The sequence below is a fragment of the Centrocercus urophasianus genome, unplaced genomic scaffold, assembly GCF_019232065.1.
Source record: "Centrocercus urophasianus isolate 14NV4802_14NV808 unplaced genomic scaffold, USGS_Curo_1.0 seq_18, whole genome shotgun sequence".
Classification (NCBI taxonomy): Eukaryota; Metazoa; Chordata; class Aves; order Galliformes; family Phasianidae; genus Centrocercus; species Centrocercus urophasianus.
The window spans coordinates 26314817-26329539 of record NW_024884733.1 but is presented as its reverse complement, the minus strand read 5'-3'; positions in this window follow the sequence as shown (position 1 = coordinate 26329539).

Sequence of the window (14723 nt, the reverse complement as noted above, 5' to 3'; positions counted from 1 at the left end):
ATACAAGACAAATAAGCATGTTTTTATAACTAAAGAGAAGCTCTCTGAAGTGCAGCAATAAGACCATTCCTGCTAAGAGTGCCCTGTCACAAACAGGTTACTGATACATGGCACACATTATATATACTTGCTTTCACACATAAACATGCAGACAGACATTCATAGCCTGTAATTCAGAAGTTTGTGTAAACCTCATACTGAGCCAGGCTCTCAAACATGCGGTGCTTGAACAGGTTCCAAGTGAGACAGAGTGAATTGTTTTGTAGCTCTGTGTAGCATCACCTTCATGCATATATACTCCATCAGAAATTAGTATTATTTTGCCTAGAGCACCTCATTTTAGCTTAAGCAATAAAAACAAACCAAAACAAAGCACACAAATCAGGTTCCTTTTTGTAACTGCTTCACCTGAAAATGTACTGCTCATCTTCCTAAAGGGAAATTGCATTAGCTAGACCTTGTTTGTATTTGTGCTGAAGGACCAGGGCTCCAGTAGATGAACCCAGACAATACTTATAAAAAAATGTCACACCACAAATATGAGCCAATTATGTGTTACTGGGAAATCGCCTGGACCAGTGTAAAATTAGAGAAAATTGGAAAGTATTACGTATCAAACAATGTAAAACACTTTCATAGTCCATGAACATATGTTGCTAGAACTGCCTGTATGTTGAATTAAACCAAATAAAACAAATTACAAAAACCTAGTCATAGTCCCTCCGTTCCCCACCATCTCTGACTGCACCACATGGGCACCCCTGTGGGACGTCAGCAGGACCAGAGGGTTCTCACACTGTGCCAGCACCTCCCTGAGAGAGGTTGCAGGTTGCCAACCTCCCTGAGGATGCATGGGAAAGGTGGAACATTTTTCAAGTCCCATTCTCTCACTCCATACACCCCTTGTCATAGCATTTCTGCCCTGCATTATTTCTCAGCCCTATACTAAGAAGGTATACTAAGGAATACCTACAGGAAAGACACTGGTTGAATCTGTCCTATTCTAAGATTTAGTAACAAATCAACTATTTGGTGTATGATAGGCAATTCATTTTGCTATGCATTTACTCTATTTAAAACTTGAAGCACTTAAGCATATTTGGAGTATGCAAGGCACTATTATAAAATCAATTTCCATTCTGGTTTATAACCCAGCCACTTAAAGTCTTAATTTGCTACAACTCACGCTCCTATATTCCGATTCATTAAAAATGGGACCAGCTTCCTTCTGAATTCTGATCGTATGCTTCTTACAGCTGAGCTACCAGCTCCGCCATCTCCACTTGCATCTTGCCTACATTCCTGAACTGGGAGCATCAGTCCAGGTTATTTGCACTCGCTTGAGAACCTGCTGCCTCTCTTTCTGAGGCTAGAAGGATGGAGACTTGGGTTTCGCTGGGTGATATCCCATTACGCTTTACAAATAAACAAACAGAGGAACTGGCAGGAAGTCATGCCCCTTCGGTGAGCAGGGCTCAGCCCCAGCTGAGGGCAAACAAGGCAGCATCATTTTCACTCCAGCACAAAGTGCCTATTCTTGCCTATTTGACCAAAGGAAGCAAAAGCAGAGGGACGAATAGCAGAGCACATCTGCAGGGCTGTATTTCACAGGAAGTAATGCAGCTCCTCTGCAGATAAGTTTCTCTGAAGAACAAAGACCGATTTTGTTCAGTACTTCAAGAATGATGTATTGAACCTGGACCTTGCTTTTCAATCCTTGAAAACAAGGCTTACAGAATGAAATGTAATTTCTTCCTCACCCTTCTTTGAATTAGCTGCATGATTTTCAAATTTGCCCTGTACTTCCCACATGAAAAAAAGTTGAAAAGACGTACATTAATCTCCAGCTGCAATTCTATGCTTTATTTATTGATTTTGCAGACTGCACGTAAGAGCACCTGAGGTAGAAGTCAAAGCAACAATGGCTGAATCAATTATACAAAACCAACACTGAGCTGCCTTAAACCTAAAGGGACAAACTGGTTATGAGTATGAAGAAGACAAATGTGGTAGTAATAGAGCAGCAGGCAGCGTTGTCACCAATTGTTCAAGTATTTTGAGCTTACATCTTTTCAGTACATCATAAGCTCCAAGGCATGCTACTCAATACAACTGGCTTTCCAGCAGCTCAGCATTTAACATGAGATAATCAGGTGCATGAAGTGTGTTTTTGAATGACACAAGCAGCACTGGATAAAGCAGGAGCCAAACCCATGATCATGCTAAAAGCAAACAGCAGAGCAAAGATTACCTCTCACCTTGTTTTTTTTGTTTTGGTTTTGTTTTTTTTTTCTGTGGCTTGAGCAGCGTATTCCAGTAAATGCAGAAGAGGCACTGTCAAGTATTTCTTTCTACTTTAATTTTCTTTTTAAATCTCCATCACTTGTAACGTCCTTGCTTTAAATGCTCTTTAAATGCTGCAGAACAAAATTTTTCTCTGTCAATTTTGCTCAAAACTTCACCCTCTCTTCAAGATAAGAATAAGAGATAAAGGTTCAAGATAAGAAATTTTGTATTAAAATTTAAAAGGACTGATAAGCCCAAAGGAAGGTCATCTGTCTTACTCCTATTTGTTGCTCATTTCCACTATGCACAGCTCTGTAAGACATAGTGGAGCATTTCATAGCAAACAATAGCTCACAGTAAGTGCAGCTTGGAGACCTTTGCTCCATGAGAAAGACACCAATTGTGAGATGTGCACCAGCACAAGGCTACAGCTGCATTGTGATGCTTATCTGAGAAATTCCACTCAGCAGTTCCCTGACCCAGAGCTGGATTAGGACTGGAAGGGAAATGCTGTTTGTACTGGCTCAGGCCTGGTGTTCACCTGGGCCAGGGTCAGGAGAGTCTGCATTTATCCTGGCTGTGCAGAGCTGTCTCCATGAAGGAGAAAGTACCCAGAGCCCCAGGATTTGTAGACTGGCAGTTACCAATTTTTTTTCCTAATTCCAGTGGAGATACTTCTCTTGGTGGTTATTAATGGAAGTTTTCCTTCAATTTCAGCACCAATGAGACAACTTTCTTTTTGATAACTTAAAATTGTATTTCTGCAAGCTGCTATTTAAACATTTTACCTTTTGCATATTGCATACAGGAGCTCTCCCTATGCTTCAGTCAGCATATTGCTTAAAGATCACGTTCACAATGTTGTACGTTTCTGTACATAACCTCTAAGTTGCTTTTGCTGTGGGACTAAATTTGATTTAATCTTTCTTCCCTTATATATTTTGACTTTGCAAAAGGAAGATTAACATGAGAAAAAAAGATTTGACTCCCCTATTTCCTTTCCCATCCTTGCAGTCAATACAAGCGATCAAGAGTTAATTGGATAGCATTGCAGCTAGTGATTACTCTAATAATGCACAGCTACCCTGTTGGTTACAATAAGCATTTGGGTCAGCAGATGCCACAGTGGCAGTAAGAAAAGCTTTGTGTGCATCTATCCGAGCCTTCCCTGTAAACTTCACCTAACTTCCCTTTCATCCTCTTCTGCAGGGCTCTGTAGGGAAGATCAACTCTCATGACTTCTCCAGCCCAACCTCTGAGACACTTAAAATGAATCACAATAGGATCTCAGATGGTCATTTACAGCATAGCTAACAACTCCATTGCAACAGACAAACCTGAACTAGCAATTGAAATTATTCTTCTGACAAAGGAATAGACAACTGTCATTCACATACAAATAGCACAAGCAGCATAAAACCTCTGAAGAGGAGAAAAGCCCCGTGAACAGCACTGACTGATGCCCAGAAATCCTGAGGCAGGTACCTCTCACCTGGAGGAAACTATTTTGTAAAGCAGTACATCCCAGCCTGCAGGTCACGACTCACAATAATTTAGTTACTATATTCTCTGACACCTGCTTCTTTTTGTAATGCATCTGCCGCCCCGATCTGACATTTAGGCACCTATGTGTACAAGCAGTGAAAATCAGACAACAAACAATTAACAAACACCCAAAGGTTAGCCTGTTATTCAGCAAGTGTAGATGGCAGGACTAGACAAGGTGACCTTAGAAAAAAAGGTTGAATACTTCTTCACTTAGAAGAGGTGAAACGCTCAGTGGAGGAATGCTTTCCATCAAGTATTCAGTCCAGCAACCAGAGCATATTTCCTGTGGTACTTCCTGACAGAGAACATCCAAGACGTGACCTGCCTGTGGGAAGTTAGGGTAGGGCAAGATTTGGACCTGAAAGGGGCTGGCACTTCTGTCACAGCATCAGCCATCGATAGCAATGGTGGGTGCCACAGTGCCAGCTGATGCTGCTGAGGGCAGAGGCTGAGTCCAATGACATAATGCATCCTTTGCAGAGACATGCTTTGTAATAACAATGCTTTCAGTCTACTGCTAGTTGTTCACCTTTCTTCCCTACCCAGAACACAAAAGGGGATGAAGAGGGAAATAGCAACTGGCTCTCAATTGCCTTTGCAGGGAACTTGGAGATAAAAAGGAAAACCTGATTTGATTTGATCACACTTTTTGATCCCTCCTGCTCAGTGCAGTGCACTAAGCCAAGCCACCTCATCCTCCTCCCTTCTTTCCTCCTCCCTTGTAGCTGCGCCACTACAGACATCAAACAACCCAGCAGCAGCCTGCAGCTGGGAGCTGAAGGGAGGGAATCCCATCAGCTGCAGGAGATGCAGCTGTTGTAAGAGGACACGTGCTGCTGGGAGATCCCCTGAAGGCAGCTGGGCCTGGATTCTTGCTGCTCCCCAAGTAGCCTCCAGAAGTGCCCCAAAGTTCACTGTGCCCTGGCCAGTTCATAACATATGTGTAGCAGAAAAGTAATTTATTGTGTCCAGCAATAAACAAATATTAAGTGCGCTTTTGGTGCTGTAAAACATTTTAAGACTTATAAACCTTTCACTGTAGGACATAATTAAACCTATTTTCCTTTCTGCAGCAGGCCTGGCCTCCAAACACATAATTAAGCAGTCACGAATAGCAAAATTAGTTTGATTGGTTCCCACCATGCAAATAATGTTAAAAGCCTTCTCACTTGTCAGTTATTGCATTGTAATTGCCAGGCTATGAGCAACAATTGTATGAGTTTGAAGCTTGATGACCACATCCATGCCTCCCCATGATTCCCCAGCACTGAGTGTTTCACTTGACGTGTTCTCTGTTTTTCAGGTGCTGCATGCACTCAGGTAATACAGCAGCTACCACCCAAAATCTAAGACTTAAAGCTCATTAAGCATAAATAATCTCTCCCTCTCATTATAAAGCAGAAGGTTATGCTTTTCTGCATCTGACTGTACCATCCCTAACCACTAGAAGGATTCATAAGCACCAGCATATGCTGAATGACTTTCTGCATTTTGTAGCTCAGATAGTACAGGCATGGATATGTGTCCCAGGGAGCAGAAACACCGTCTGCTCCAGGGAGCAATTGCTGGCTCTTTTGCTCCATCTCATGTACTCCTCCCCTTCCTCAGGCTACCCAGTGTACTTAATATCCAGCATGTGCACACATAAGCAAGGGCTGTGTTATTGTATTTATGCGAATTTCTCTTCAGTGATTGTGTGGTGTGTTAAATACTTCAATAAATGGAGGGGATTGTGTGCAAGTCATTTAAGTCAATTCTCTTCAGGACTTCCAGCTGTAGCTTTTTGGCACCACCAGTCTACCCAAGAACGTTTCCAGCATAATTGTTATTGCTGGAGCTTCTGTTCTTCATGCAAAAGTCACAGATTACTGGGATGAAAGTAGAACTGCATCAAAAATATCTGAGGAAAGCAAGCAACTGATAAAGGCATGCATTCTTTCACAGCTTTTTTCTATTATCCAACAGTGATTTAACTCATAAGGTCCAGCAGGGCAGTTCAAAATATATAGAAAGGTTCCTACCTGCCATTAAACATAATGCAGGTTTTAAGTCCCCACTCTGAATGCAGATCTACACAAAATATCAAATATCCTGGAAGGACACCAGAAAGAACACAAGGAAGATACAATATTCCTGTGTGCTTTTGTAGGTGATGGGGGGGAACTACAGTGTGCTCTTCTAAGAGCAGAGACACTGATCACAATCCGGATTTGTATTACTTTTCCAGCAGGAATTCCAGTGTGCCAAAGAGCAGAGGTCTAGACTGATTTCTGAGAAGAGGAAACTCAATTTTGACTCTCCACGGCCACATGTCTCACCAGCTTAAGGAAAGAGAACTACAGGCAGCAAATGTCCCTGCTGGAAGGAGCAAGCGACAGAATCCATGCCACAGGGTTCTCCAGATGCTACAAATTCAATTATTTTTTTTTGTCTCATTGATGACAGCATTTGCTAGAAATACTTGCTCCTGTTTGCTAGAACTTACCTTTCAGATTCAGAGTCCCCTCACTCCAATTTTTGTCTCCCTGCACACAGCCCCACCACATGAAGACACCCACAGGTAGCATGCATGCGTGGTAACAAAAAAGCTTTGCTATTAAAAGGCTAAAGTACCAATTCCGCTTCCATCTCTATGGATACAAGGCTACAATTTCAAAAGCAGACCAGATTAGACTAGAATTATACCTGTATAATAAAAGAATTGACATGTGTGAGGTGCTTTGGATTTACACTGGTGTAAATCAAACTCTGTCCCTGTGAAGTCCTGCTTTGGGGATTTTGGTGATTTGTTAGATTTATATGGCTCAGTATAGAATTACAAAATGATAACTAATTTCTATCCACCTTTTCTACTATGTAGGTTATTCAAAATGTCTTTTTGTTCAGTCACTTTGTGTTCTAAATTATTGGTTCTATTTGTTCTGTGTCTTTGGCTACCAGAGTCAGCTCTTTCCAATTAACAAATAGTGAAAAAGGATTTCTACTCATTTAAATACAAATCAACACAGGTAACATTTTACTAGCTTCTTCAGCTCAGAAATACTATTTATTTATTGTTTACATCCAGTCTGATTCTGCTGTAGAAGCATTGCTCAAAGCAGTGTGATCACAAAACCTTTGCTAAACTCAGCTCAGCTGAGCTACAGCACACAGGAGTCAAAAACCAACCAGGGTGCCCAGAGAACAGGCAAGGTGTTCTCGGCTGAAGCACAACCAAATCTACATTGCAGTGCTGCTTCCACTGCCATAGTTGACATCATATCAGCAACTTCTGTATAAGCTTTTATTTTCAGAGCATTACATTGACTTGGAGAAAGTCAATCTCTATTCACTCCTGAGTGAATGTTGGCATTTGGAGTTTTGTAGCCTTCACACAAACAGAAACACCTTCTTTCACATGTGAGCATGTAAGCACCGCAGTTATACGTGGTTCCCTAGAAGCTGGGAATTGCATCTCATTTGCTAACCAAAGGGAAGAGGTCACTCTAACCTATTTGGCTTTATTATTTTAAAACTGTCAAATGAAATGGTTTTACAGATGATGTCAAGGAAAGAAAAGGTTTTTTTCAGGAGCCCCAAATGCCTAGCAATTAAAACAGCTTTAATGCCTTGCCCTGCTGCTGCTCAGCACTCACACATCCTTTTGCAATCAAGTGAGATCTTGGCTGCCCATTTCAGTGCTTACAGGACCTCGAAGGCAGCACAACTCGGAATTCAAGTATTCCTCACTAAACAAGAGTCCTAGAACCTCACAGGGATCCTGTTATACATTTATATCCAGCACCACCTTTGTAGAGGAGGCACAGATACACTTTAGACTTATCATTCTCCAGGCAAAAGTAAAACACTGCAGAAAATCGTGGTAGGGCTGCTGTGCCTGCCTCCTCCCTGCCAACACAGAGTGCAGAATCCAGACCATGGGCAGCACTCACAGCAACGAGCATCAATCTCTGCTCTCCTTACCAGCCCGTTTGCTTTTTAATGCCCTGTGGCTGTGAGCAGGGTGGGAGGTGTGGGATGGGACAGCTGGTGCACAGGCACTCTCACCCTGCTCTGAAGGGTAATTCCCCACTCCTGGGCTCCTTGTGCCCAGGTATCTTTGATTAGCACTGTTATATGAGAGCAGGGTACTATGGTTGGGCTTGATGATCCTTGAGGTCCCTTCCAACCTGAGTAATTCTGTGATTGTGGGGAAAAAGAAAGACATTTCATTCAGAATTTTCTTTCTTCTATTTCTCTCCACGTAGCATTGGCATTTATTTTGTAATAAAATAAAAACTGTCTCCTGACCCTTGGAAGATGCTTTATTTTTAATAAAGACTCTTCAAAAATGCTTTGATTAAATGAAGAAAAAGATGAATAGAAAGCTAAATATCTTCTAATAAGCAAAGTTAATAAGGAAAATGGTTCTAATCTTTCTTTTTTGATAAAAGCTCCATTGTTTTATTTTGGAGGCAAAAGGGAAATATGCATTCAGGGATGCATTCCCACGACTGAATCACCTGTAAGACTGCATTTTGTATTTGAAAGCTCTTTTACAATGCCTTTCCCAGAGTGGATGGCTTTGCTTCTTTGATGTGGTTAAGCAATTTTGCACAATCATTTAATAGATTAGACTTGGTCTACTTTTAACATTTTTATTCTGGGCCTGGGTGATAGATTGAGCTCAGTAACAAGAATTCTTGTTCAAGAAGCATACTTGAAGGCACTTAGCAGGAAGCACTTTAGTAGCCTGAAGAATCAAAATCACAACACAAAGCCCCACTGCTTCAGAGCAAATTCACTCCACTTTTGGTGACCGTATTCCATTTTTTTTCCTGCCAGCTATGAGCTAGAATATCAAATCGCACCATTCTCTGCTGTTCCCTGAACAGCTTCTGAAATTAAGAAAACAAACAATTCTCACTACACCTAAAACCTCAATGTAGCATCCCATTCAGGGGATAAAAGTCTCAAGTGAAAATGAAAAGTTCACAAGTTCTACTGATTCGTGTCACTGCTGAAGCATGGAGCCAGTAGCAGGACAGATGAACGCTAAGAATTCAGTTCATTTGGCACTTAAAATTTAAGTGGCATTTAACGAAGGTATTAATTATCAAAAGGAACATGCAGTGGCTATTTGCTGTGGCATATGATGAACTCATGAAATCCACCTGAGGAAAGATACTCTTAATCAAGCAGGAATGACATTTACTACTTACAAACATGGAAGAGAATACAGGTATTTCATAAGAAAAGCGCTCTAATGATTAGACATGACATCCTGCTATCAACTTGTATTTTAATACGTGAGTCAAGGTGCAAAACAGAGTTCCCCTTTAGTTTCAGGAGCTTTGGCTGCATGTGACTTATTAACAACTTTACTAATGAAGTATCAGTTGGCTACAGAAGCTGAAAATCTCATTTCCTGGCATTTTAAATCTTTTCCAACTAAATGGAACTACCCACACTTGAATTTTTCTTAGAAATGAGGAAAAAATGGCAGCTGCTGGCACCAACTCAGCCAACAGAGCTTCAAATACCTTTCCTCTCATAGCGAAACCGAGACGCTTAAAGAAAATAATAATTTTTAAAAAACAAATACAAAACACGACACACTGAAAAGAGGGAAGGCATTAATGAGTTTCAGCACCTACCTCTGCTAACGATAATTAAGGTAAGGATCCCCCTTTGCCTCTGCCCCTTTTCTCCAGGTTTGTTTGCTTTGTTTTGTTCAGAATGAAATAAAAAATATTGAAGTTATTTGGGTCAATGCTGTAAGTGAAGAGAAATTTTTCCTAAGTTTAGTTAGAATTCTAGCCAAATTGGCAAACATCATCAGAGCTTCAGTGTGTGTGTTTGAAACAAAATCATCCCCAAAATCTCAAAAACAAGTCAATTTTGCCTTGCATTAAGGACTTCCATGAAGAACATTAAACAGTCCTGTAACAAGATTAAAGCAAATTTAGCTTCCAGGGCCTGAAATTTCTTCCTCTAGGTTTAATGATGGTTTTATTAACATAAGCAGATGCAGGATTAGACGGTAAATATTTAAATACCAACACTTGCTGGAATTAATGTAGAAATGGGAAAATTTCTAAAAGATGGCTTAGAAAATGGGATACCGGGATACCAAATCATTAATTAATTTACTTTTGACATAATTTGCCCAGGATACTTTTTAATAGAACTCATCTTGAGAACAGAATTAGTTTGACAAAGTTGTGCTTAGGGGCTACTCTGTGATGTGTTCAGAATCAGAGATTTTTGGTACATATCTGGAATTGACAGTGACTCAATAGAAATATGAAAGACTGTCTGTACATTTGTGTGATAACCTCACTTCTGTTGGCACAGAAGTTGTCTTTTAACCTGACTTCGGGAGCTGGCCCTAGAAATAGTCTCAGCATTTTGGATAGCAAGTTGGAATCAAGATTATTTTGACAGATGGCATCTAGCTCGTCTAATATGCATTTTACCTGCTCCATAAATATTGATGATTTTAATACATTTTTGTTCTACCATATGCTTCTTAAAGGTACCCTTTCAAAACTTGACTTGGCTGCATGATTTAGATGAAATTAATCTTCATTTTGTAGTACTATAAATGAGATCAGAATGACACATGGTCTGTTGTTGGAAGATTTAAGTGGTATGCATGCATCCCAGAGCTGGGGATGTTACTGGGGGTAACTCCAAAAGATTCTCATCCCAGATCCACCCTCACAGTTCTCATCATCAGAGTCACAGAAGGACTTTGTGCAGGTGGAAGGTGCTTTCATTGTACACAGAGAGGAGTTCTGGACAAAGAAAATCCCTTCTTCATGAAGACTTGCTACTTGTATAATGTTTAAAGCCATTTCTCCCTTTCTAGTGCAGAATCCTTTAGCTCTGTCAGCTCCTCTACCTGCCTTATGCCACTATAGAAAAGTGGAAAACAACGGAAAGAAGATTTTCCCATTTGATGCCTATTGATTTTTTATGTTTATTTCTTCGTTACATGAAGATCTCTGACCATCCAAGCTGCTGTGTAGCTCTTCCTTTGCGTAACGACTCATTCTGCACCCTGCCGTTAGAGGATGCACTGTCACAGGCTCTCTCATGAACTACCTGCTCCACGTAAGGACGGACAGCCTCTTTGAACTCTGTCCTTTCCAGGCCAGATGAGGCGTAGAGTGACAATTAGCCTCCTTATTATTAACACCTCTTTCCTGCTTTCCCACGAAGCTTACAGAAGCGTTCACAATGCTGCAGCTGAAATGGGAGCGAGGCCAGGTCTGCTGGCAGGAATGGGGAGATATGGGCTAACGAAAGCCCAGCAACTTTTCCCCCAGGCACCTTCCCCCCAAGGCCCGGTAACCTTGAAAAAAGTAGCACTGCTTCCAACAGGAGCAGCCTTCTGCCCCATGGCTGGGAAAAGTTGGCTTTGACTTGCAGCAGTTCTTCCTCTGCTGGATTTGCCACCTTGTTTCATCAAGCAATAAGGAAAAAAAAATGACAGGCTGATTGCTGCCCCTCTGCAGATCGTCTCTTCCACTTCTTCAAGTAATATCTCAGACATCTTCCACTCTTTTTCCTCAGAAATAATGACTGAACATAGCAACAGAAGTGTCATATCCTTCATAGTAAACAGCAATACTACAGAAATCAGAGCAATACTACAAAATTTTATCAAATACTTAATATATATATATTTAGGATTTTCTTAATTGTTAGAAATACAAAAGGTTTCTTTATTCAAATAAAAACAATTTTTCCATCAGCATGTTTGTAGGTTTCCAGTTAAGAGAATTTTCAAAAGCCGATGATGAAAAACTAAAACCAACTACAATCCAGTAGGTTAAACATCACTATTAAAGTAGCTTCTTTTAAATATGTTATTATTTGCTCCTTTATACAGGAGAAGAGATGGTAAACTGTAGCTACTTGGCAAAGGAAGGAAAATAGAATCAACAAACCTGCTGAGATTATCTGCTATGTGCTTTACTTGATAAATAATAACCACTTCAGTGCTGAGTGTGTAAAAGGAAAGGTTAATGGTCTTGCTGATGCATTGGTACATCAGTAATAGCAGAGGATTTGTTTGTTGGCAATGAAATCAGACAAGCCCACATAGAGCATGGTGCTTGCAATAGAAATATAGCTGGCTAAGTGCTTTAGCTCCACTACCCAAAGCCCATTACAAAATGACTCCTAGCACCATATAAAATTGTCAAGGTTTCTCTGCAAAGTCTATTTATGTAAACTTTCTTTATATTAAATAAATCGTTTGCTAGTCTTTTTTTTTTTTTTTAAATAGAAAAATTGCAAGATGCTTGGTCTCTATCTTCTCTTGCTGGCTTAACTGAGCTTTTGATGATGTCTCTACACAGGGCTCTGAATAGAAGTGACAGGTTTGCTGGAAGCACACATACAGGGTCAGGGTTTATCCCTATGCACTAACTTAGTGCGTAGCAGAAGCAACAAAGCTGAGGATTTACCAAAACTGAAAATTATGCTGATAGCACTGATCAGAAACGTACACTGCTTGCTGCAGAAGGGACATGAAGGATGCTTTGCTTTAGAGTTGGTTCAGGGAGACTCCAACTGGCTGCAGAAAAGTAAATTTGATACTAGACCAACCACTCACAGAAGTGAGTGATGTTTGCACTCATGGGAAAGCAGCATGCCACCAACCTACGCAACACAGGTTTGCTACCTAAATCAAGGTAGCAAAAGCCTCAGACTGTGTTATAGAAGAGAGAGGTGATTTGGAAGAAAGCCAACAACACAGGTCTGTCAGAGGTTCAAAAACAGGTCAGATCCTTAGAGATGTAAATCAACGAAACATTGCTGGCTTTCATTTATTCAGATCATTTTTCACCAGCTAAGAACCTGCACTTTCTCCGGTTGGATGAGACATAAAGGAAAATCAGATATGGCAAGAAGAGCTGGCATTCCTGGAGCCAGTGGCAATTCTGTTTCAGCCAGTAATAAGAGCTTTTGAACTGTCCTGGAGTCAGTGCTCAGCTGGAGCTGAGTATGCTAATTTGTGCAGGTGCTAACACACAGTAACTTGGCAGCTTTGAATGGGAAAGAAAAATGACTGCTTCTCCATCTTCCAGTGGTGATTTGAGGTCTATAATGCAGGTGTAGGCTGAATCGGCTTGGAAGGTTGGTTTGACCAGACACTTAAGAAAAAGTGATATAAAAAGTCACAAATACAATGAGAAACAGCTTTCGTACAGTTGCTCCTAAGTAGACCAAAACAGTGGTAGCAGGAAGAGCTATCCGCTTGTTTTTGCCTCCGCCCCTCTAGTGCTTGTGTTAGCAGTCTTAGAGATGGCCAACAGCTGGCTTCAGTCTTCAGAGCAACAACAACAATATAATTTCTCCAAGTTGTTAGAGGAAAGAGTGAGCAACATAGGTGTGAAGAGAACATAAGAAGTTTAATGTTTCCTCATGGCTCACTCTCTGACACTTACAATGAGGCTGACCTTAAATGCAAAGTAACACAAGTCAGATCTTCATGGTTACCTGTGATGGAAACTAACATGTTTGCTTCTTCAGGTTTCAAGGTGCCTTGACTCAAAACACGTTTATAGAATCTACCCTGTTTAGTGAAGGTTCACTTTTAGTCTTTGCTCTGGTTTTCATTTTTAGTACATATATATATGTATTACTTAATGAAGTATTCTAAGTGTAAATCTCTAATGTGATGCATTATTTGTCATTATTTGATCATATAAATACTAACACCTTGCTGACTAAGTGATTCCACTTAGAGAAGCACTTCATCTTGTCTCAAAAACATATTGTATTAACAGCACTGGCCTTCTGTTGCCTACTTGAACAAGTGTTTCATTTTCAACATCCCTTCGAGTGTTGTATTACACTATCTTTATGCTATCTTTATGAAAAGCATTAATTTACCTCCATTAGCAGGTGGGTTGGACTCAGTGAACTCTCAAAAGCCCTTCCAATCCCTGTAATTCTGTGAATTTCCCACCACGCAAAGAGCTTTTAAGGCCTTTGCAAACTCCCTCATTAGCTTTTCATTTATCCACTGCTGTGCAGTAGTTAATGTTCTGTCAGATTTCAAGTGACAGTAGTTTCATATTCTTCATTACTCACAGGGAGTGCTATGCCCACACGTGGAGCTCTCAGTACAAGCGAGATGTGGGTCTGTTACAGCACATCCAGAGGCAGCCCACAAAGGAATTGCAAGGGCTATGCTGAAAGTAATGCCTCCTATTTTATGTCGTTGGCCTGTGACATCAGTGATGGATGTCAGTGGTACGGCAGTAGAGACGGAATTTTTCTGCCAACGTTAAATTTCATTGCTGTGCAACAAATGGCAATAGAGGGGCAGTCTAACAATTTGGTGCCAGACATGGAAGCGTGTATGAACCAAAAGTGTGGAACTGAATTCCTTCATGAGGAGAAAATTACACCCACTGACATTCAGTGAATGCTAATGGAGACCAAATGAGCACAGTGAGACAGTGGGTGGTATGTCTCAGCAGTGGTGACAGTGCAAGATTTTATGAACGTGAAGGTTCTTGATTGTGGCTGGCAAAAATGCATAGCTAATGGTGGTGACTACACTGAAAAATAGTGTCTTGTAGCTGAGAATTTGTTCTATCAAATATTGTTTTTGTTCTCTTTGTATCTCTTGTAATTTCCATGAAACAAATAGGAGGCATTATTTTCAGAGCAACCTATGTATACAGGATTTTTGATAAAAAGGGTCTCACAGACCTGAATTACATTTATTGTTCTTTATACACTGGAATAATTTCTAATGTACAGTTTTAGCCTTCAATGCAAACATGGTTAAATTTCTCAGGTTAAATCTTTTCTGTTTGGGTACAAAACCAGTGACCTTCATTGAATTATGAGAAATATTGGAAACACTTTATACTTCATTC